A 23,404-nucleotide genomic window follows, 5' to 3' on the forward strand; every position below is an offset into this window, starting at 1 on the left:
ACGGAATACTACCTAACTCCTTCTATGAAGCCAGCATAACCCTGATACCAAAACCAGCTAAAGACAACACAAAAAAAGAAAATTACAGACCTATATCCCTCATGAACATAGATGCAAAAATCCTCAACAAAATTCGAGCCAGTAGAATTCAACAACATATCAAAAAAATAATCCACCATCACCAAGTAGGATTTATACCAGGTATGCAAGGTTGGTTCAATATTAGAAAAACAATTAACGTAATCCACCACATAAAAAAAGGACAAGAACCACATAATTTTATCAATTGATACAGAAAAGGCATTTGACAAAGTCCAACACCCACTCATGATAAAAACTCTCAGCAAAATAGGAATAAAAGGAAAATTCCTCAACATAATAAAGGGTATTGATACAAAGCCAATACCCAGCATCATCCTAAATGGAGAGAGCCTGAAAGCATTTCCCTTGAGAACGGGAAACAGACAAGGATCCCCTTTATCACTGCTCTTACTCAGCATTGTGCTAGAGGTCCTAGCCAGAGCAACTGGGCTAGACAAAGAAATAAAGGGCATCCAGATTGGTAAGGAAGAAATAAAATTATCTCTATTTCCAAAGACATTATCTTATACACAGAAAACCCTGAGGAATCCTCAAGAAAACTAATAGAAGGGTTCAGCAAAGTTTCAGATTACAATACAAACACACAAAATCAGTTGGATTCCTCTATATCAACAAAAAGAACATTGAAGAGGAAATCATCAAATGAATACCATTCACAGCAGCCCCCAAGAAGATAAAATACTTAGGAATAAACCTTACCAAAAATGTAAAAGAGCTATACCAAGAAAACTACAAGGTACTACTGCAAAAAAAACAAAAGGGACCTACGTAATTGGAAAAACATATCTTGCTCGTGGATAGGAAGACAACATTGTAAAATTGTCCATTCTATCAAAAGCCATCTATAGATACAATGCACTTCCGATCCAAATTCCAATGACATTTTTTAAACAGATGGAGAAACAAATCACCAACTTCATATGGAAGGGAAAGAAGCCGCGGAAAAGTAAAGCATTACTAAAAAAGAACAAAGTGGGAGGACTCACTCTGCCTGATATTAGAACAAATTATACTGTCACAGTACTCAAAACAGCCTGGTACTGGTACAGCAACAGACACATAGACCGATAGAACAATATTGAGAATCCAGATATAAATCCATCCACATATGAGCAGCTGATATTTGCCAAAGACCCAGTGTCAGTTAATTGGGGAGAAGATAGTCTTTTTAACAAAAGGTGCTGGCGTAACTGTATAGCCACCTCCAAAAAATGAAACAGGACCCCTACCACACACCATGCAAAAAACTAACTCCAAATGGATCAAAGACCCAAACATAAAATCTAAAACGATAAAGATCATGGAAGAAAAAATAGGGACAACATTAGGAGACCTAATACATGGCATAAACAGAATACAAAACATTACCAAAAATGATGAAGAGAAACCAGATAACTGGGAGCTCCTAAAAATCAAACACCTATGCTCATCTAAAGACTTCACCAAAAGAGTAAAAAGACCACCCACAGACTGGGAAAAAGTTTTCAGCTAAGACATCTCCACCCGGTGCCTGATCTCTAAAACCTACATGACTCTGCTAAAACTCAACCACAAAAAGACAAACACCCCAATTAAAAAATGGGCAAAGGATATGAACAGACACTTCACTAAAGAAGACATTCAGGCAGCTAACAGATACATAAGGAAATGCTCTCGATCATTAGCCATTAGAGAAATGCAAATCAAAACTACAATGAGATTCCATCTCACTCCAACAAGGCTGGCATTAATCCAAAACACACAAAAAAATAAATGTTGGAGAGGCTGTGGAGAGACCGGCACACTTATACTCTGCTGGTGGGAATGTAAAATGGTATACAACCACGTTGGAAATCAATTTGGTGCTTCCTTAAAAAGCTAGAAATAGAACTACCATACAACCCAGCAATCCCACTCCTCGGAATATATCCTACAGAAATAAGAGCTTTTACACAAATAGATACATGCACTTCCACGTTTATTGCAGCACTGTTTACAATAGCAAAAAGATGGAACCAACCAAGGTGCCCATCAATGGATGAATGGATAAATAAATTATGCTATATTCACACAATGGAATACTGCACATCAACAAAGAACAGTGACGAATCTGTGAAACACTTCATAACATGGAGAAACCTGGAAGGCATTATGCTGAGTGAAATTAGTAGCAAAAGGTCAAATATTGTATAAGACCACTATTATAAGATCTTGAGAAATAGTTTAAACTGAGAAGAACATATTCCTTTGTTGTTATGAGGGGGGGAGGCAGGGAGGGTAGGAGAGGGGTATTTACTAAAGAGATAGACAAGAACTACTTTCGGTGAATGGAAGAACAACACTCAACACAGTGGAGGTCAGCACAACTGGACTAAACCAAAGCAAAGAAGTTTCCTGAATAAACTGAATGCTTCGAAGGTCAGCAAAGCAGGGGCAGAGGTTTGGGGACCATGGTTTTAGGGGACATCTAAGTCAACTGGCATAATAAAATCTATTAAGAAAACATTCTGCATCCCACTTTGAAGAGTGGCATCTGGAATCTTAAATGCTAGCAAGCAGCCATCTCAGATGCATCAATGATTCTCAGCCCACCTGGATCAAGGGAGAATGGAGAACACCAAGAACATAAGATAATAACGAGCCCAAGAGACAGAAAGGACTACATGAACTAGAGATTACATCATCCTGAGATCAGAAGAACTAGACAGTGCCGGGCCACAACCAATGACTGCCCTGACGGGGAACATAACAGAGATCCCTTGAGGGAGCAGAACAGTGGGATGCAGACCCCAAATTCTCATAAAAAGACCAGACTTAATGGTCTGACTGAGACTGGAAGGACCCCAGTGATCATGGCCCCCACACCTTCCGTTTACCCACTACGGGAACCATCCCCAAAGCCAGTTCATCAGACATGGGTTGGACTAGACAATGGGTTGGAGAGGGATGCTGGTGAGGCGTGAGCTACTTGGTTTGGGTGGACACTTGAGACTATGTTGGCATCTCCTGCCTGGAAGGGAGATGGGTGGGTAGAGGGGCTTAGAAACTGGCAAAATGGTCACGGAAAGAAAGAGTGGAAGGAGGGAGTGGGCTGTCCCATTGGGGGGAAAGTAATTGGGAATATGTAACAAGTTGTGTATAAGTTTTTATGTGAGAGACTGCCTTGATTTGTAAACTTTCACTTAAAACACAATAAAAATTATTAAAATAAAAAAAAAAGAAGCTGACCCATGATTGCTTCAACAAGCTCTCAGAACTAAGACTCAAGGAATCTTCTCGATGAAGGTGCAATCCTGGAATTACCAGATACAGAATACAAAAGATTAATATACAGAACTCTCAAAGATATCAGGAAGGAAATGAGGCAAAATACAGAACAAGCCAAGGAACACAAAGATAAAGCAGCTGAAGAAATTAAAAAGGTTACTCAAGCACATAATTAAAAATTTAATAAGCTGCAAGAAACCATAGAGAGACTGCAATCAGAAATTCAGAAGATTAACAATAAAATTACAGAGTTAGAAAACTCGATAGAAAGTAAGAAGAGCACAACTGAAGAACTGGAAGGCAGAATTACTGAGATAGAAGATAAAACTCTTGGGACCAATATATTTGAAAAGAAACCAGATAAAAGAATTTTAAATGAAGAAATCCAAAGAATCATGTGGGACTTTATCAAGAGAAATAACTATGAGTGATTGCAGTACCAGAACAGGGAGGGCTAACAGAAAATACACAGGGAACTGTTGAAGATTTGTTGGCAGAAAACTTCCCTGATATCATGAAAGATGCTCATCAAATTCCACATAAGGTGATCTCAAAAGAAAGTGACCGAGACATATAATAATCAAACTTGCCAAAATCAAACATAAAGAGAATTTTAAGAGAGGCTAGGGATAAAGGAAGTCACCAAAAAAGGAGAGTAAATAATGATAAACTTGGACTACTCAGCAGAAATCATGGAGGCAAGAAGGCAATGGGATGACTTATACAAAATATTGAAGGAAAAAAATTGCCAACCAGGAATCAAACCATAACCCTGGCCCTCTGGCCTTAGCCCTCTAACTCTAGCCCCTAAGCCCTAAGTCCCAAAGCCCCTAAGACCCTAAGCCCTTAGGTCCTAACCCCAAGGCCCTAAACTCTAACCCTAACCCAAACTCTAACCCCTATACCCTAAACCCTAACACCTAACCCCTAACCACCCTAACCTTAACGACCCTAACCCTAACCCTAACACTCGAACCCTAACCCTCTAACGCTAACCTGAAACCCTAACCCTCTAACTCTAACCCTCTAACCCTAGCCCTCTAATCCTAGCCCTAAACCTAACCCCAACCCCCAAACCCAACGCCAAACCCTAAACCTCAAATCCCTAGCCCTAAACCTAAGAATGAGTCTAAGCCTAACCCTATCACTTAACCCTAAACTGTAAACCCTAACACTTAAAACCCTAACACCCGTACCCCTAACACATTCAACCCTAACACCCTAAATGCCAAAACCCTAAACACTAACACCCTTAACCCTAACCCCTAAACCCTAAACTTAAACGCTAAACCATCTAACCCTCTAACCCTAATACCCTAACACTAAACCCTAAACCCTAACCCCAGCCCCCAGCCCTAACCCTCACTCTAAGCCTTAAACCCTAAACCTTAAGTCCTAAACCCTAGGCTCTAAGCCCTAAGCCCTAAACCCTAAGTCCTGAAACCCTAAACTCTAAGCCTTAAGCCCTAAACATAACACTCTAACCCTAAACCCTAAAACCTTACCCCAGACCCATCCCACACCCCTAAACCTGAACCCCTAAACCCTAGCCCTAACCCCTAACCCTAAACCTCTAAACCATACCCCTAATCTTCTAACCCTAAACCTCCAACCCTAACCCTCTAACCCTAACTCTCTAACCCTAACCACAACACCAACCCCAACCTCTGAACTCTGAAACCCTAACCCCCTAACCCTAAGCCTCTGAACCCTAAGCCTAAACCCTCTAACCCTAAACCCTAACCTTCACCCCCTCACACCCTCACCTTCTCACTCCCTCACTCTATAATCTTCTCAACCTCTAACCCCCTCACCCTCTAACCCCTCACCCTCTAACTCCCTCAATCTCTAACCCCCAAACCTCTAACACCCACCCTCTTACCCCAAACCACATATCCCAAACAAACCCAACACCAACCCCAACCCTAAACCTAAATCCTGACCCCTAAAACCTAACCCAAACCCTACCGACTAAACCCCAAAACCCTAAACCCCCAAAACTGTAAACCCCAAACTGCAACCCCTAACACCTAACCTGTAAATCCAAACTCTAACCTCAAACCCTAAACCTAACCCTAACACCTAACCCCAACCGAAAAACCCTAACCCAAACCCTAACAACCCTAACCCTAACATCCCTAACCCCAAAACCCTAACCCCAACCCCTAACCCCAAACCCTAACAACCAGAACTCTAACAACCCTAACCCTAACATCCCGAACCTCAAACCCTAACCCTTTTTGTTAGCAGCCGTAGCACTTAACCACTAGCCACCAGGGTTTCCATGAGCAGTCACAGGAATAGACATATGCACACCCGTGTTCACTGCGACATTATTCACAGTAGCAAAAAGATGGAAACAACCTAAGTGCTCATCCACGGAGGAATGGATAAACAAACTACGGTACATACACACAGTGGAACACTACACGACAACGAAGACCAATGATGAATCTCTGAAACATCTCACACCATGGATGAATCTGGAGCGCATCATGCTGACTAAGTCAATCACAAAACGACATATACACTAAGAGACCACTATCATAAAAACTCATGAAAACATTTACACACAGAAACAATCCTTGATGTTCACCAGGCAGACGGAGAGTGGGTAGAGAAAAGCTAACTAAACAATAACCAAAAAAAACAAACCACCGCCGTCGAGTCGATTCCAGCTCATAGAGACCCTATAGGACAGATTAGAACTGCCCCATAGAGTTTCCAAGGAGCGCCTGGTGGATTCGAACTGCAGACCTTTGGTTAGCACTGGTGGGTCTTAACCACTATGCCATCAGGGTTTCCAACCAAACGACAGATATGTGGTAACTCTGGTGAAGGAAGAGACGGTACACAAGACTGGGAATCAACCTCAGCCTCACTCTAACCCTAACCATAACCCTAAACCACTTGTGCCCTAGCCTAGTAACCCCAGCCCTAACCCCGACCCCAGCCACCTAAAACCTATACCCCAAACCTAACTCCCAAACCTCTAACCCCCAAACCTGAACCCCTAACACCAAACCCTAACCCCTAACCCTAATCCTCTAACCCTTCTGCATCTCTGGGCCTCTCGACTCTCCGTCTATTTCCTCCCTCCAAATCCTACTAACACTCAGTGGAATTTTGAAGTTTCAGCTGTGCTTTGCTTCTTGTTGTCTCCACCGGTCCCATCAAGGCACTGCATCATTTCTTTGCTCTGCTTCACTATTGAGTTCCAAAACCATGGCTTAGAATCACCTGACACTGAACCTCAGCGATTGGGGGCAAGGCCGCGAGAGGGCGTGCGCACCGCCGGTTCTGTTCTGCCCACCAGACCCTCCGAGCATGGGAACCTCCTGGACCTAAGACGGGACGAACTGGGTACCGCTCCAGTGGCGACAGCAGAAGCTTTTCTTCCCGAGGGACCCAACGCCCCAGGACGCTCTCTCAATACTCCCATTAATGCTGATTATCCTAACCCACTCCGTCTGCGAGACCTAGTGGGTCCTCGACCAGGCCCAGCCTTCACGACCCGCACCCCCCTGCCGTGGTCATGTACAGGAACCTGCAGGGCCGCGCCCTCCCCGCCCAAGCTCTGCCCCTCCACACCCTGATGCCCTGCAGGCCTCTACTAGGTCCCCGCCCAGGGGAGAGTTGTCGCCCCGCACGGGGAGGGGGGTGGGCCACGAGGAAACATTCGGAAACCACCCCCCAGGCACGAAGCCGACTGCCCGTATTGAGACCGTGTGAGCAGGGCTGCCCCGCCGACTGGAGCCTGCAGGGCATCACTCACGTTTGTCAGCTTCTCACCGCCCTCTAGGCTCAGGGTCCCAGAGGAGCCAACCCCCCCCCGGGGGGGGGCGGTCAGTCCGCAGGGGCTGGAAGATCGGGTTGGTGCCCATGGCTGGAGCGCTTAAAACCCTTACAAGCCCTCATAAACCGTCAGCTCCAGACCTTCAAATGTCAGCCCGAGAGACACCTAATCTCCAACCTAAAAAAAAAAACCACACCTGTTGCCATCGAGTCAATTCTGACTCATAGCGACCCTATAGGACAGAGTAGAACTGCCCCACAGAGTTTCCAAGGAGCGCCTGGTGGATTCAAACTGCCAACCTTTTGGCTAGCAGCCTTAGCACTTAACCACTACGCCACCAGGCTAACCCACTGAACCCACTGCCACCAGGGTAGAGGCTCCAAATCCCACCAGTTTGAGGAACCCTCAAATCCCCTCAGCACCAGAGACCGCGTCCACAGCTACCGCTACACAGCGCCGCACAAACGTTTAAGTTAACAAACAACATGGTTGCTCAGGACCCCTTCCTGCTACCCCCACCCCCGCCACCCAGAGGGGGAGCGGGACCCGGCACCCACACTGTTAACACACACTGAATCGCTGCTGCTTCCACAAGGAGTAGGATCCCCGCACTGCTCCACAGATTCCCAGGACCCCTTCCTTTCCAGGTGGGGCTGGGGCCGCGCCGACGCCCCAGCCCCGAGAGTAGACCAGCCGGGCGCGGGCGCGGGCGCGGGGTGCCTCAGCCTCACAGGCACAGCGCCCAAAACAGTAAGGGGCAGTGGGGCCTTGGGCGGGGGATCGCTCTCTCCCCGCCCCTGGCACCCTACGGAGTCTGGTGGGGGTGGGACGACGAACGGGGGCGAATGCCCCGTCCTCAGTCTGGAGTCTCACCCCCCCGGGCGAACTCTGGGCCTTCGTTTCCCCCCCCCGGCACAGGGAGCAGGTGGGGGGCGGGGGGGCAGGCGCCCATCCCCCAGCTTGGCCCGCAAACCCGCCCCGGGCAGAGGAGGGACCTGGGCGCAGCCCTGGACACGGCCTTTCTCCCCAAGCCCTTCAAGCCCCCAGGCCCGAGGGCACTCCGCAGCTGGATCCCGCGGCTGGACCCCCCCCCGCCACAAATCCATGGGGATGAAATTTCGCAGACCAGCTGCGTCTCCCGGGCCAGAGGCTCCCTCTCGCAGCCCTTAGAGTGGCTGCGTCCGCCTGGCCCCGAGCCGCGTCCGCCCCTGGGGATCACTCGGGACGGGGTACGCCGGAGGGGGCGATGCCAGCTGCTAACCCAACGTCCGGACTCTCCAACCTCTGGAGCCCACGGGCTGCTGGGACTGGAAACCGCCCTCCTGGCACCTTCCCTCCACACCTTCGAGGGGCCGGGCTTGTTCAGTCTGGGAGCGGGTCCCTCCACCCAGCTGCCGGAGTTTCATACCTTTCAGAAAACACGGCACGGAAAGCAGCACGAACACCACCCTCTCTAAGAAGCGCCATCGGCCCGGGCCCCTCACCACCCGTCCCAGGGCTTCCGGGAGTAACTGGCTGGACGGCGAGGAACATGGCTGCCGGCCCCGCCCAGCGGCCCGGGTGTGGGGCGGGCGTGGGGGGGTTGGGCCTCCAGAGGGGACGGTGGGGTCTAGAAGCAAGGACAACGCCAAGGTGTGAGGGATGAGGAGACAGGAGACGTCAGGAGAGGGCCCTCTCGCGCGCAGAGTTAAGTATTGGAGGTGCAAAGGTTAAGTGCTTCGCTAACTGAAAAGTGGGCCGTTGGAACCCACCAGCTCAGGGGTTGAAAAGATCTGGAGATGGGCTCCCATAAAGATTCTAACCAAACAAAATCCCAAACCAGTTGCTGTTGTATCATTTCTGACTCAGAGTAGAACTGCCCCACAGGGTTTCTGAGGCTATAAGTCTTTACAGAAGCAGACTGCCATGTCTTTCTGCAAAGAACCAACTGGTGGATTCGAACTGTCCACCCTTTGGTTAGCAGCCGAGCTCTTAACCACGGGTGCCACCAGGGCTGCGCCATAAAGACTGCAACCTAGGAAACCTTGTGAGGCAGTTCTAAGTTGTCATACAGGGTTGATATGAGTCAGAATCTCTTGATGGCACACAACCATGATTGTACTAAGAAAAATTCCTCCAGGTATCTGTCTACATGACCCCTGAAGCACACATGCATGCACGCTATCAAAGCAGTGCGGCCAAAGACAGGAAATTGGGATAGAGACATTATAGACTGCACACTGAAGTGATTTCTGAGGGGCATGCAGCTCAAGCGGAGGAGGTAGCATACAACTAAATGCCCTTCTACTTCTATTGTTCAATGGACTTGAGAAAGAATGTGTCCCAGGAGTTAACTGTAGCCCAGGAGAACTTGAAGACAGCAAATACAGAGGACCAGTCAGGATGCTTCTGCAGTGGTCAGGGTGAGGAGTGACGGTGGTAGTGCAGGTGGGAACAGTGGGCAGGCTTGAGGTGTACTTTGGAGCTTGAGCTGCCAAGAATTGCTGGTGGATCAGATGTATGGGATGAGGGGAATGGAGAATCAAAGGAGACTTCTAGAATTCAGGCTACCATGACAGCATGGTCACCAGAGGCATCCTCTACCACGTGGAAAACCATGGAGGAACAAACTTGAGAAACTGAGCAAAAGATTTTTTCTAGACATGTTAGATTTCGATGTCTGAGTTCGTCCAAGTGTGGAGAACAGTTCCCAGCTGTGGATACCACTCTGAGGTAGAGTAGTTTTCTGGGTTCTAAGAATTTGGAGATCATCAGCCTATAGCTGATTTGAAAGCCACTGGTGGTGCGATGATTATGCACTTGGGTGCTACCAAAAGGTCTGCAGTTTGAATCTACCAGTCGCTCCTTGGAAACCCTGTGGGGAAGCTCTACTCTGTCCTATAGGGTCCCTATGAGTCAGAATCCACTCGACAGCGACTTTTTTGTTTTGTTTTAATACTAAGCTCAGAAAAGTTGTGTGTCAGGGTTGTATTTTTTCACAATACTTATTCAAGCAGTTCGAATCTACCAGCCACTCCTTGGAAACCCTATGGGTCAATTCTACTCTGTCCTTTAGGGTCGCTATGAGATAGAATTGACCCAACAGCAAAGGACTTAGAACTTGGACTTAGAGGAGCCCTTTCTTTGTCAAAGCTGAAAGTTTTACTTCATACATTTTAAAAACTGCCATGTCTCGTGCTACACGGCTACCCTTACAGGAGCATTTTTGGTGCTAACTTGACTTGTTCTTGGTGAAGGGCTCTGTATTCATTTTCTAGGGCTGCCGTAGTAAATTACCAAAAACTCAGTGTCTTTAAAAAAACATATAATCCATACAGTCCAAGAAGCTGGACTCTATGAAGAAGAAGGGGCACCAGGATTGGAGGAAGACTCATTAACAGCCTAGACATGCAGATGACACAACCTTGCTTACTGAAAGTGAAGAGGACTTGAAGCACTTATAGATGAGGATCAAAGACTTCAGCCTTCAGTATGGATTACACTTCAACATAAAGAAAACAAAAATCCTCACAACTGGAACAATAAAAAAATCACAATAAAGAGAGAAAATACTGAAGTCGTCAAGGATTTCATCTTACTTGGATCCACAATCACCACCCATGGAAGCACACTTCGAGAAATCAAATGACATATTTTATTGGGCAAATCTGCTACAAAAGACCTCTTTAAAGTGTTAAAAATCAAAGATGTCACTTTGAGGACTAAGGTGTGCCTGAACCAAGCCATGGTATTTTCGATCGCCTCATATGCAGCTAGAGCTGGACAATGAATAAGGAAGACAAAAGAACTGAAACTTGAATTATGTTGTTGGTGAAGAATAATGAATATGCCATGGACTGCTAGAAGAATGAACACACCTGTCTTGGAAGAAGTACAGCCAGAATGCTCCTTAGAAAGGTAGGTAGCAAGACTTGGTCTCACGTACTCTGGACATATTATCAGGAGGGATCAGTCCCTGGAAAAAGACATCATGCTTGGTAAAACAGAGGGTCAGTGAAAAAGACAAAGATCCTCAATGAGACAGATTGAGACAGTGGCTGCAACAGTGGGCTCAAACATTGCGATGAGAAAGGCCCAGGGCTGGGCACTGTTTCGTTCTGTTGTACATAGGGTCACTATGAGTTGGAACTGACTCAACAGCACCTAACAACAACATCATAAACTCACTGGATCTCCTGGGGATAGAATGTCATATTCACTGTAGAGTAGATTGTTTGTTTGTTTGTTTACCATATTTACTAATACTATGATTTACGCTTGATAACTTCCACAATCTGTTGGATCGCTTTTCTTTGGAATGGACACAAACGTGCATCTCTTGCAGTCTGTTGGCCAGGTAGCTAGCTTCCAAATTTCTTTGCATGGTTCAGTGGGCATGTACAGGGCTGCATCTGTTTGTTGAAACAACTCAGTGGGTATTCTGTCAGCTCCTGGAGCCTTGTTTTTCGCCAGTGCCTTCAGTGTAGCTTGGACTTCTTGCTTCACTACTACCAGTTCTTCATCATATGCCACCTCATGAAACGACTGAAAGTCGACCATTTCTTTTGGTACTGTGACTCTGTGTATTCTTTCCATCTTTTGTGTGTGTGTGCTTTAAGTGAAACTTTACAAATCAAGTCAGTCTCTCATACAAAAATTTGTGTACAGCTTGCTATGTACTCCTAGTTCCTCTCCCACTAATGAGACAGCACACTCCTTCTCTCAGCCCTGTATTCCCCGTATCCATTCAGACACTTTCTGTCCCCCTCTGCCTTCTCACCTCCCCTCCAAACGGGAGCTGCCCACATAGTCTCATGTGTCCACTTGAGACCAGAAGGTCACTCTTCACCACTATCATATTGTATCCTATAATCCAGTCCAATCCCTGTCTGAAGAGTTGGCTTTGGAAATGGTTCCAGTCGTGGGCCAACAGAAGGTCTGGGGACTGTGACCTCCAGGGTTCCTCTAGTCTCAGTCAGATCATTAAGTCTGATTTTTTTATGGGACTTTGAGGTCTGCATCTCACTGTTCTCGTGCTCCGTCAGGGATGCTCTGTTTCGTTCCCTGTCGGGGCAGTCTTCGGTTGTAGATGGGCACCATCTAGTTCTTCCGGTCTCAGGCTGATGTAGTCTCGGATTTACGTGGCCATTTCTGTCTTTTGGACTCATAATTACCTTGTATCTTTGGTGTTCTTCATTCTCCTTTGCTCCAGCTGGGTTGAGACCAATGGATGCATCTTAGATGGCCGCTTGATAGTGTTTTTAAGACTGCAGACGCCACTCACCAAAGTGGGATGCAGAATGTTTTCTTAATAGATTTTATTATGCCAATTGACCTAGATGTCCCCTGAAAACATGATCCCCCAACTGCTGCCCCTGCTACTCTGGCCTTTGGAGCATTTGGTTTATTCAGGAAACTGCTTTTGGTTTAGTCCAGTTATGCTGACCTCTCCTTTATTGTATGTTGTCTTTCCCTTCACCTAAAATAGTTCTTGTCTACTACCTAAATTTGCAAATATCCTTCTCCCTCCCTTTCTCCCCACCCTCATAACCATCAAAGAATATTTTCTTCTCTGTTTAAACTATTTCTTGAGTTCTTATAATAGTGGTCTCATACAATATTTGTCCTTTTGCAACTGACTAATTTCACTCAGCATAATGCCCTCCAGATTCCTCCAAGCTATGAAATATTTCACGGATTCATCATTGTTCTTGATCTGTGTGAAGTATTCCATCGTGTGAATGCACCACAATTTATTTATCCATTCATCTGTTGATGGGCACCTTGGTTACTTCCATCTGTCTGCTATTGTAAACAGTGCTGCAATGAACATGGTTTTGCATATATCTGTTCATATAAAGGCTCTTATTTCTCTAAGATATATTCCAAGGAGTGGGATTGCCATATGCTATGGTAGTTCTATTTCTACTTTTTTAAGGAAGTGCCAGATTGATTTTCAAAGTGGCTGCACCATTTTAAATTCCCACCAGCAGTGAATAAGTGTTCCAGTCTCTCTACAACCTCTCCAACATTTATTATTTTGTGATTTAGGATTAATGGCAGCCTTGTTGGAGTGAGATGGTATCTCATTGTAGTTTTGATTTACATTTCTCTAATGGCTAATGATTGTGAGCATTTCCTCATGTGTCTGTTACCTGCCCGAATGTCTTCTTCGTTGAAGTGCCTGTTCCTATCCTTTGCCCATTTTTAAAATGGATTATTTGTCTTTTTGTTATTGAGTTTTTGCAATATCATGTAGATTTTAGAGATCAGAGGCTGATCGGAAATGTTATAGCTAAAAACTGTTTCCCAGTCTGTAGGTAGTCAGTTTACTCTTCTGGTGAAGGCTTGGGATGAGCATAAGTGTTTGATTTTTAGGAGTTCTCTTTTCTCTTTGGGTGCTTGCACATTGTTAGCAATGTTTTTTGTACTGTTTATGCTATGTATTAGGGCTCCTAGTGTTGTCCCTGTTTTTTCTTCCATGATTTTTATCATTTTAGATTTCATATTTAGGTCCTTGATCCATTTTCAGTTAGTTTTTGTGCACGGTGTGAGGTATGGATCTTGTTTCATTTTTTTGTGGAGGGATATCCAGTTATGCCAGCACCATTTGTTAAAGAGGCTATCTTTCCCCCATTTAACTGACTTTGAGCCTTTATCAAATATCAGCTAATAAGTGAATGGATTTATGTCTGGTTTCTCAATTCTGTTCCATTGGTCTATGTGTCTGCTGCTGTACCGGTACCAGGCTGTTTTGACTACTATGGTGGTATAATAAGTTCTAAAATTAGGTAACGTTTTGCCTCCCACTTTGTTCTTCTTTTTCAGTAATCCTTTATTTATCTGGGGCCTCTTTCCCTCCCATATGAAGTTGGTGATTTGTTTCTCCATCACCTTAAAAAATGTCCTTGGAATCTGGATTGGAATTGCACCATATCTATGGATCGCTTTCAGTAGAAGAGATACTTTTACAATGTTCAGTGTTCCTGTCTATGATCAAGGTATGCTTGTCCACTTACATAAGTCTCTTTTGGTTTCTTTTAGTAGTGTCTTGTAGTTTTCTTTGTTTAGGTCTTTTATGTCCCTGGTTACAATTATTCCTAGTATTTTATCTTCTTGGGGGCTACCGTAAATGGCATTGATTTGGTGATTTCCTCTTTGATGTTCTTTTTGTTGGTGTAGAGGAATCCAACTGATTTTTGTAGGTTTATCTTGTATCCTGATATTCTGCTGAACTCTTCCATTAGTTTCAGTAGTTTTCTTGAGGATTCTTTACGGTTTTCTCTGTATAAGATCATGTCATCTGCAAATAGAGATACTTTTATTTCTTCTTTACCAATCTGGATGCCCTTTATTTCTTTCTCTGGCCTAATTGCTCTGGCTAGGACCTTCAGCACACTGTTGTACAAGAGTCGTGATAAAGGGCATCCTTGTCTGGTTCCCGATCTCAGGGAATGCTTTCAGACTCTCTCCATTAAAGGTGATGTTGGATGTTGGCTTTATATAAACGCCCTTTATTGTGTTGAGGAATTTTCCTTCTATTCCTATTTTCTGAGAGTTTTTATCATGAATGGGTGTTGAACTTTGTCAAATGCCTTTTCTGCATCAATTGATAAGATCATGTGGTTCTTGTCCTTTGTTTTACCTATATGGTGGATTACTTTGATTGTTCTTCTAATGTTGAACCATCCCTGCATACCTAGTATGAATCCCACGTGGTCATGGTGAATTATTTTTTTGATATGTTATTGAATTCTATTGTGTAGAATTTTGATGAGGATTTTTGCATCTAAGTTCGTGAGGAATATAGGTCTGTAATTTTTTTGTGTGTGTGGTGTCTTTACCTGGTTTTGATATCAGGGATATGCTGGCTTCATAGAATGAGTTTGGGAGTATTCCATCTTTTTCAATGCTCTAAAATACCTTTACTAGTAGTAGTGTGAACTCTTCCCTGAAAGTTTGGTAGAACTCACCAGGGAAGCTGTCAGGGCCAGGGCTTTTTTGTTGTTGTTGTCGGGAGATTTTTAATTTTTTTAATTACCTTTTTCAACCTCTCCTTCTGTTATGGGTTTATTTAATTGTTCTACCTCTGTTTCTGTTAGTTTAAGTAGGCAATGTGTTTCTAGAAATGTATCCATTTCTTCTAGGTTGTCAAAGTTGTTAGAGTATGATTTTTCATACTAATCTGATATGATTCTTTTAATTTCAGTTGGGTCTGTTGTGATGTTGGGTAATTTGCTTCCTCTCCTGTTTTTCTTTTGTCCGTTTGGCCAATGTTTTAGCAATTTTGTTAATTTTTTCAAAGAACCAGCTTTTGGTCTTGTTAACTCTTTCAATTTTTTTTTCTGTTCTCCATTTCATTTAATTCTGCTCTACTTTTTATTATTTAATTTCTTCTGATGCCTGAGGGTTTCTTTTGTTGCTCTCTTTCTATTTGTTTAAGTTGTAGGGATAATTCTTTGATTTTGGCCCTTTCTTCTTTTTGGATGTGTGCATGTATTGCTATAAATTGACCTCTGGGCACTGCTTTACCTGTGTCTCAAAGGTTCTGGTAGGAAGTGTTTTCATTCTCATTGGATACTTTGAATTTCGTTATTCCATCCTTAATGTCCTGTATAACCCAGTCATTTTTGAGCAAGGTATTGCTCAGTTTCTGAGTGTTTGATTTCTTTTCCCCGCTTTTGTTGCTTGTTTGTTTTTGATATCTACTTTTATAGCTTCATGGTCAGAGAAGATGCTTTGCAATATTTTGATGTATTGGATTCTGTTAAGGTGTGCTTCATGGCCTAATACGTGCTCTCTCCCAGAGAATGTTCCATATGCATTGGAAAAGAAAGTATACTTGGCTGCTGTTGGGTGGAGTGTTCTGTATATGTATGTGAAGTCAAGTTGGTTGATTGTGGCATTTAGATCTTCAGTGTCTTTACTGAGGTTCTTTCTGAATGTTCTGTTCTTCACCAAAGTGGTATGTTGGAGTCAGCTAATATTGTTGTGGAGCTGTCTATCTCACTTTACAATGCTGTTAGCGTTTGTTTTATGTATCTTGAAGCCCTGTCATTGGGTGTGTAAATATTTAATATGGTGATATCCTCCTGGTATGTTGTCTGTTTAATCATTATATAGTGTCCTTCCTTATCCTTTTTGGTGAATTTAACTTTAAAGTCTATTTTGTCAGAAATTATTGCCACTCTTGCTCTTTTTTGATTGTTGTTCGCTTGATATATATTTTTTCCATCCTTTGAGTTTTAGTTTGTTTGTGTCTTTAAGGAGTGTCTCTTGTAGGCAGCATATAGATGGATCGTGTTTTTTGATCCATTCTTTCACTCTCTGTCTCTATTGGTACATTTAGTCCATTTACATTCAGCGTAATTATGGTAGTTATGAGTTTTGTGCCATCATTTTGATATCTTTTTTTGTATGTTGTCGAGTTTCTTTTTTCTGCTTAATTTTTTGTACTGAGTAGTCTTTCTTTGTATATTGCCTTTTCCTCTTATTCATTGTTGATTTTTTTTTTCTGAGTTATGTTTTTCTTGTATTTTATTTCGATGTGTAGCATTGTTAGTCTCCTTTTTGGTTACCTTAATATTTGCCATTATTTTTCTAAGTTTAAACCTAACTTTTATTTCTTTCTATCCCCTTGACTATCTCTCTGTATGAAAGATCTATGACTACATTTTTCAGTCCCTCTTTATTATTTTAGTATTGTCATCCTTTACATAATAACATCACTGTTTCCCTGTTCTGAGCATTTTTTTATCTTGATTTCTTTTTGTAATTTCCCTACCTGGGTTGATATCTGGTTGCTCTGTCCTGCATTCTAGTCTTGGGTTGATATCTGATATTGTTGATTTTCTAAACCCTCTTTAGTATTTCTTCTACCTTTTTTTTTTTTTTTTTACAAATTCCCTAATCTTCTGTTTATCTGGAAATGTCCTAATTTCACCTTCATATTTGAGAGACAGTTTTGCTGTGTATATGATTCTTGGCTGGCAATTTTTTTTCCTTCATCACTTTATATAACTCATCCCATTGCCTTCTTCCCTGCATGTTTTCTCTCGAGTAGTCTGAGCTTATTCTTATTGAGTCTCCTTTGTAGGTGACTTTTCATTTATTCCTAGCCGCTCTTAAAATTCTCTGTCTTTGGTTTTAGCAAGTTTCTTTATAATATGTCTGGGTGACTTTCTTTTGAGATCTACCTTATGTGGGGTTCAATGAGCATTTTGGATAGATATCTGCTGCTCATCTTTCATGGTATCAAGGAAGTTTTCTGCCAACAAATCTTCAACAATTCTCTCTGTTTTTTCTGTTATCCCTCCCTAATCTGATACTTCAATCACTCATAGGTTATTTCTCTTGATAGAGTCCCACATGATTCTTAGGATTTCTTCATGTTTTTTAAAAATAATTTTCTCTGATTTTTCTTCAAATATATCGGTGCCACGTTATTTATCTTCAATCTCATTAATTCTGCTTTCCATTTCCTCAATACCGTTCCTCTGTTTACTGAGTTGTCTAATTCTGTAATTTTATTGTTAATCTTCTAAATTCCTGATTGCTTTCTTTCTATGGATTGTTGCAGCCTATTAAATTTTTCTTTATGTTCTTGAGTAACCTTTTTAATTTCTTCAGCTACTTTATCTGTGTGTTCTTTGGCTTGTTCTGCATTTTGCCTGATCTCCCTGATCTCTTGAAAGTTCTGTATATTAACCTTTTGTATTCAACATCTGGTAATTCCAGGAAAACCCCTTCATCTGGACGATTCCTTGATTCTTTGTATTGAGAGATTGTTGAAGTGATCATGGTCTGCTTCTTTACGTGATTTGATATTGACTGCTGTCTCTGAGCCATCTATAAGTTATTTTATTTTATTTTTTACTTTTGCCTACTGTATCCTAGCTTTTTGCTTTGTTTTGTTTTGATATGCCCAAATAGGGTGCTTGAGTGAGCTTGCTTGATCATTTGCAACTTTCAAGATTTAACATCCTGTCACCAGATGGCTAGAGCTGTTACCAGGTATATGAGCCTAGGAGTCCATTCACTTTTCTTGTATAGATTCAGCTCAGGTGTCTAGGTAGCTGGTCATCAATTGTAGGTCATCAAGTCCTATAGTCTTAGATGGGGAGGGGTGCTTGTTGGAGACACAGGTATCTGGTTGCAGCAGGGGGTCACACTCTGAACAAAGGCAGTGGGCTGACAACCATCTCCCAAGTGTCTGTGAGGAAAGTGCACCCCTGTTTTCTATAGTGCACGGGTAGGTGGGTTCTGCAGTCAGACCACAGGCACCCTATGCTTTTGTTTGTAAGGACTGGGAGGCACCTGTTATCCTTGGACCCCTGTTGTGGGTGTCTAGATGATGTGGGCGGAGCCACCAGTTCTCAGGCCCCCAGTGTAGGTAGGTAAGGACCCTGTTTAATAGGCAGAGCAGTGTCAAACATCAAAAACACACCTCTCCACTGCAAGGTAAAACAGTTGAAGTTGGATACCCAGCACATACACCATTGCAGTAACAAGGGCCTAATCTCCTGAAATGGGCCTACACAGGTCCATGCAGGGGTGAAAGGTATTCAAAGTCCGTGGACCATTTATGCCTGGAAAGGAGCTTCTTCTGTCCTGAGCTTCCCAGCTTAGTGGAGCTGGCAGATTCTCTTTTCCCCCAATTGTTAATTTATTCCTTCTCCAAGGCCAGGAGAATGGCTCAGGCTGCACAGCAACACCTATCTCAGGTGCAGGGAAATCTACAGCTACTGAAGCCGTCTTGGGGGCTGAGCGCACAGTAAAACAAATGCAAGGACTTAGCTTTTGCCAACAGCACTGTTCTTCTCTGATTCCAGAGTTGTGAGTAGACTGTGAGACTTGCTGTCTTCCCCTGAGGAGACTGCATCCTGAATGCTACTGTCAGCCCTACCACTGTCCCTCCAGGGGACTGTGTCCAAGGGGTGCCATTTCTCACCAAGTCAGGTCCGGCAACTGCTCGCCACTTCTGAACCGTGTCTCCCTCCCCCAGCCACTCAGTCTGATTTCCTAACTTTGCCTTTGATGTTCAGGGCCCTTATCTTGTCATGTATAAAATTGTTCCACTTGTTTTTTCAGGTATTTGTTTTTTTTTTTTTTTTTTTGGTTTTTGTTGTAAGAGGAATCACTGGAAGTGTCTGACTACTGTGCAATCTTGACTCCACCTCTCTCTATCTTCTTTTGATGCTTTCTGCGTCACTTAATATTTTCCCTGTAGAATTCTTCAATATTGCAACAAAAGGCTTGAATTTTTTCTTCAGTTCTTTCAGTTTGAGAAATGCTGAACATGTGCTTCCCTTTTGATTTTCTAACTCCAGGTCTTTGCACGTTTCATGATAATATTTTACTTTGTCTTCTTGAGGTGCCCTTTGAAATTTTCTGTTCATCTCTTTTACTTCATCATTTTCTTTTTGCTTTAGCTACTCTACATTCAAGAGTAAATTTCAGAGTCTTTTCTGACATCCATTTTGGTCTTCTTTTTTTCTTTCCTGTCTTTTTAATGACCTCTTGCTTTCTTTTTTTTCTGACAGATATACATATATATTTTATTTTATATCTTTATTGTCATACTTTAGATGAAGGTTTACAGAACAAACTAGGTTCCCATTAAACAATTAGTTCACATATTGTTTTGTGACACTAATTACCAACCCCACAATATGTCAACACTCTCCCCTTCTTGACCCTGGGTTCCCTATTACCAGCTTTTCTGTCCCCTCCTGCCTTCTAGCCCTTGCCCCTGGGCTGGTGTGCCCCTTCAGTTTTGCTTTATGGGTCTGTCTAATCTTTGTCTGAAGGGTGAACCTCAGTGGTGACTTTATTACTGAGCTAAAAGTGTGTCCAGGGGACATATTCAGCATTTCTCCAGTCTGTGTCAGGCGAGTAATCTGGTCTTTTTTGTGAGTTAGAATTTTGTTCTACATTTTTTCTCCAGCTCTCAGACCCTCTATTGTGATCCCTGTCAGAGCAATGACCTCTTACTTTCTTCAAGTATGATGTCCTTGATGTCACTGCAGAACTCATCTGGCCTTCAATCATTAGCCTTCAATTCATCAAATCTATTCTTGAGATAGTCTCTAAATTCGGGTGAGATATAATCAAGGTTGTACTTTGGCTCTCGTAGACTTGCATATGAGAAACTGATGGTCTGTTCCACAGTCAGCCCCTGGTCTTGTTCTGACTGATGATATTGAGCTTTTCCATTGTCTCTTTCCACAGATGTAGACATTTGATTCCTGTATATTCCATCTGGTGAAGCCCATGTGTATACTCACCATTTAAGTTGTTGAAAAAAGGTATTTGCAATGAAGAAGTCATTGGTCTTGCAAAATTCTATCATGCTGTCTCCAAGGACAGATTTTCCAACTACTGTTCCTTCTTCTTTGTTTCCAACTTTCACATTGCAATCATCAGTAATTATCAATGCATCTTGATTGCATGTCTGATCAATTTCAGACTGCAGAAGTTGGTAAAAATCTTCAGTTTCTTCATCTTTGGCATTAGCAGTTGGTGCACAAATTTGAATCATAGTCATATTAACTGCTTGTCATAGATTGAAATGTGTCCCTAAAAAATATCTGTCAACTTGGCTAGGCCATGATTCCCAGTATTGTATGATTGTCTACCATTTAGTCATCTAATGTGATTTCCCTATGTGGTGTAAATCCTATCACAATGATGTGATGAGATGGATTAGTCGCAGTTATGTTGATGAGATCTATAAGATTAGATAGTGTCTTAAGCTAATACCTTTTGAGGTATAAAAGAGATAAGCAAGCAGAGAGATATGAGGACCTCATAACACCAAGAAAGCATCCCCAGTAGCAGAGCATGTCCTTTGGACCCAGGGTCCCTGCACCTGAGAAGCCCCTTGACCAGGAGAAGATTGATGATGGAGACCTTCCCACAGTGCTGACAGAGAAAGTTTCCCCTGGAGCTGACGCCCTGAATTTTGAATTCTAGCCTACTAGACTGTGAGAAAATAAATTTCTCTTTGTTAAAGCCACCCATTTGTGGTACTTCTGTTATAGCATCAGTATATGACTAAGACACTGGTCTTCCTTGTAGGCGTATGGATATTATCCTATCACTGACAGCACTGTACTTCAGGATAGATCTTGAAATGTTCTTTTTGATGATGAACTCTCTTCGATTTGGCACAGTCGTCCATAAAAAAAAAAAGTCCATATGATTGTCCAATTCAAAATGGTGAATATCAGTCCATTTCAGCTCACTAATGCCTAAGATATTGATGTTTATGTGTTCCATTTCATTTTTTAATGATTTCTAATTTTCCTAGATTCATACTTCATACATTCTATGTTTCTATTATTAATGGATGTTTGCAGCCGTTTCTTCTCCTTTTGTGTCATGCCACATCAGCAAATGCAGGTCTCGAAAGCTTGATTCCATGCATGTCATTGAGGTCAACTCAGAGGAGTGTGTGCGGTTTTGTTCTTCTGTAACTTGTATCTTTTAAAATAAATCTTATAAAGCTTTTGTTTAATTAAATGGTTTTGAAAATTCATCTAAAATCATTGCTAAGCTTTCTGTTACAATTCTTCAATTGCATTTAATTTCTATTAGGTTTTCTGCTTAGACTATTGTATAAACTTCAATAATAATTTTTATATCAATTCACAACCATTATAATTTCTTTTTCTTTTTTGGGGGGTGTTTAAATCTGAAATATAATTATGAATAGAAGTGTTAATAGCAGATATTATTTTCTCGTTTCTTCTGTTAAATAAACGTTTGAACTTAAAACTGTTGGATGATCTGTTTCATCTAAAAAACTCCACCTTTTTTTTTAAGAAATAAACTATTAGTCTTATTTTGTTTATTTATTACATATATATAACTATATACGTCTTTCTTTACTCTCTGGTTCTTTTTAAGATTTTTTATTGTATTTATGTACTGAAGTTTCACTACATTATATCTTGATTCAGATTTATTTTTACTTTGCCCTCTTGGGATATCTTTGCCTTCCCTTATCTAAGGATTGATATGTTTCATTGTTTTTAGTCACTAGTTCCCCAAATGTTTTTTCCTATATTTTTGAAGGGATAGAATTCCTCCACGTTTTGTGAATATATGTACGTCATATTTACAATCACATTTTTAAAATGATTTTGACCACGAGGTAGCTAATATTTTCCTAAATTAAAGAAGTGGGGAAAACAGCACAATACAGAAATAATGAATGCCACATCAGATCAGTTATTTGATGCCATGTCTTATGACTGCCAATGGAACATATTGTTTTTTATCCATGTCTCCCTGTTTATGTGCTAGTATCCTGTCCTGTGAACTCATTTCAAGGGCTGTGTGCCTGACCCGGAAGCAGCTTTCAGCATTTTCCCCAGGTCTAAATAGAAGAGGATGTTTTTTCTTCTGTAAAAAGAAATCCAAATAGGTTTTTTTTTTGTCCCTTTTATTTTTATTTTATCCATTGAAAGAGAAATAAATATTTATTTGTAGTCTATTTACAAAACTTTTTCACCTGTCTTTATTTTTAATTTTCCCCCATCATTTTGTGATATGGGTATTAGCATTTATTACATTATACACAAAAAGAAAGGACAAGGAGAAAAAATTCTGATGATAATTTCAGAGAAGAAACAAAAGTGGGAGAAACAAGCCTTAAATCTGGACCATGACCATACATGGAAGGTAAAACTTTTATTCACCACCTTCGCTGGGTGACACCTAAAATATTTCAGAATTTGTGTCAGGATTAAATTGTAGTTTATACTTCACACAACCTCTTAAGGTTGATATCACCACTGACATTTTATAGATGATAAAATTGATAGGAGATTTTAAGTAGTTTTCCCTAAATGTCCAGCTTAATTATATATGTATATAAAACCTTTTAAAATACATACCCTGTAAACCAAACCCATTGCCATGGAGTTGATTCCAACTCACAGCTACCCTATATTATCTCTCAACTATTTGAAACTGGTGAATCTAAAGGGTGGTACACTTTTTAATGACATAGAACAGAAAGAGAGAGAGAAAGGAAAGAAGTAAAGGAAGGGAGGGAGGGAGAAAGAGAGAGGGAGGAAGGACGGAAGGAAGGTAGGAAGAAAGAAAAGTAAGGTATTAAAATAGAAATTCTCTGTATATAGTAGAGGATCAACAATATATATAAATGAATTTTTATTCCCAGAAGAAATTGTTTTAGTGTTAAAAATTTATTCATTTTAACAAATTCTTGTGTTTATATTTCGTCATATGTCCTGGCTCTAACATATTCTCATT

General features: G+C 42.0%; 1 long non-coding RNA gene across 10 annotated transcripts in view; it reads right to left on the bottom strand.

Moving 5' to 3' along the window:
- The window catches only part of LOC135230160 (uncharacterized), a 312,870-nt gene that overhangs the window by 195,163 nt on the left and 94,303 nt on the right, over positions 1–23,404 (bottom strand). The window lies entirely within an intron of this gene.

This window comes from Loxodonta africana, unplaced genomic scaffold (assembly GCF_030014295.1).
Source record: "Loxodonta africana isolate mLoxAfr1 unplaced genomic scaffold, mLoxAfr1.hap2 scaffold_81, whole genome shotgun sequence".
NCBI classification, from domain to species: Eukaryota; Metazoa; Chordata; class Mammalia; order Proboscidea; family Elephantidae; genus Loxodonta; species Loxodonta africana.